The following is a 1,826-nucleotide window of genomic DNA, read 5'->3' on the forward strand; positions in this document are numbered from 1 at the left end:
ATATATATATATATTTTGCCCACTGTATCCAAGAAAATATAATTTCAACATGTCATATCAATTTTAAGTTGGTTCACATTTTATTTTGTGCTCAGTCGCTGAAATTTGGTGTGTACTTTACACTTAGAGCATATCTAATCTTGGACTAACTACATTTCAGGTGCTTGAGAGCCACATGTGGCTGGTGACTACTGATCCTGAATCTGAGAGTAAAAGCTGGAGAACCTCTGCAGACCAGCACCAGGGTATCAGGAAAGACCTCCTTTAGCAAACGAAATTCTATGGGGAGGCCTGATTATTCATAAATGGGAAGGAGAATCCCAGCCAGGGAATCTGCAGCAGGGGATAATTTCCATGCAATTTTAATCAAACTATGGAATGTTTTCTTTTCTCATAACCTAATTTTGCTAACACAGTAACACAAATCTTACCACAAAATAACGAACCCCACTACCAAGGTATAACAGAGTAAAGTGAAAAGTTGCTCTGCATTCTCATTCTGTCTACCCGGTTGGTTAGCACTCAGGCTGATAAGAGGTTCTAGTTTAGTACAAGTTATATCTCCACCTACCACTGAAATCCCCAAGAGGAGTCAATCACCATGGATATCTTCTAGCCAAGATTGGCCTTGAGTAAGGCCAGGCCCTCAAAACAGATCAAAAGCAGACATCTTAGAACTGGTCTGTCATCCCCTCACCTAATTCCATAGGTGTGGGTACTCTAGCAGACCGGGAGGAAAAAAAAAGATCACTGCATGTGCTGGCAGCATGCCTGCATTCAAGTTGTCACTCTTTACTTTTCTAGGTGACCTGAGCAAATCAGTTAATCTCCCTGAGCCTCAATTTCCTCATTTATAAAGCAGGGATAATAATAACAGCTCACAAATGATTGGTGCTGATACTAAATGCCACAGACGCATGAGAACATGCCTTGTGAACCAGAAAATATTATGCAAGCATTAGGTGGAACTAGCATTATTTTGCCGAACCACATAGTCTCTTCAGCCTTGAAATTCCTACTACCTGCCTTCTAGGTATCATCTCCTTTCTTTTCACTCTATATTTCTCTCTTGGTACGGTTTCCTTTATTTTCATACAATCCTGATGAGCCCTATCCATTCCTGGACATAAATTCCCATTCTATTCTCACCCCCTCAACAGCCCTTCCTTCTAGGGCCTTTGAAACAGACATTGTGTTGTGAACATATTCATCTAGGTCTTCGACCTTCACCCTAAACACTCACTCCTCCTCCTCACATTAACTGAAGCCTGGTTTAACCACAGTGCCTTCATTTTCCCTGTAGCCCTCCCTCATCACAGGGCTTGAATAAAATCCCTTTTCTCATCAAATACAATATTCCTAATTCTTACTCCCTAAGTAGTGGCTCTTAGCAGTATTCTTACTGGCAAAGCGCAGAAACAATTTAGTTCAAACCTTCTTGTTAGGGCTTCCCTGGTGGCGCAGTGGTTAAGAATCTCCCTGCCAATGCAGGGGACACGGGTTTGAGGCCTGGTCTGGGAAGATCCCACATGTCACGGGGCAACTAAGTCCGTGTGCCACAGCTACTGAGCCTGCGCTCTACAGATTGTAGCCCTCCCTCATCACAGGGCTTGAATAAAATCCCTTTTCTCATGAAATACAATATTCCTAAATCTTACTCCCTAAGTAGGGGCTCTTAGCAGTATTCTTACTGGCAAAAGTGCAGAAACAATTTAGGTCAAACCTTGTTAGGGCTTCCCTGGTGGTGCAGTGGTTAAGAATCTGCCTGCCAATGCAGGGGACACGGGTTCAAGCCCTGGTCTGGGAAGATCCCACATGTCACAGAG

This window comes from Neophocaena asiaeorientalis, unplaced genomic scaffold, assembly GCF_003031525.2.
Source record: "Neophocaena asiaeorientalis asiaeorientalis breed wild unplaced genomic scaffold, Neophocaena_asiaeorientalis_V1.1 scaffold1051, whole genome shotgun sequence".
In the NCBI taxonomy this organism is placed as follows: domain Eukaryota; kingdom Metazoa; phylum Chordata; class Mammalia; order Artiodactyla; family Phocoenidae; genus Neophocaena; species Neophocaena asiaeorientalis.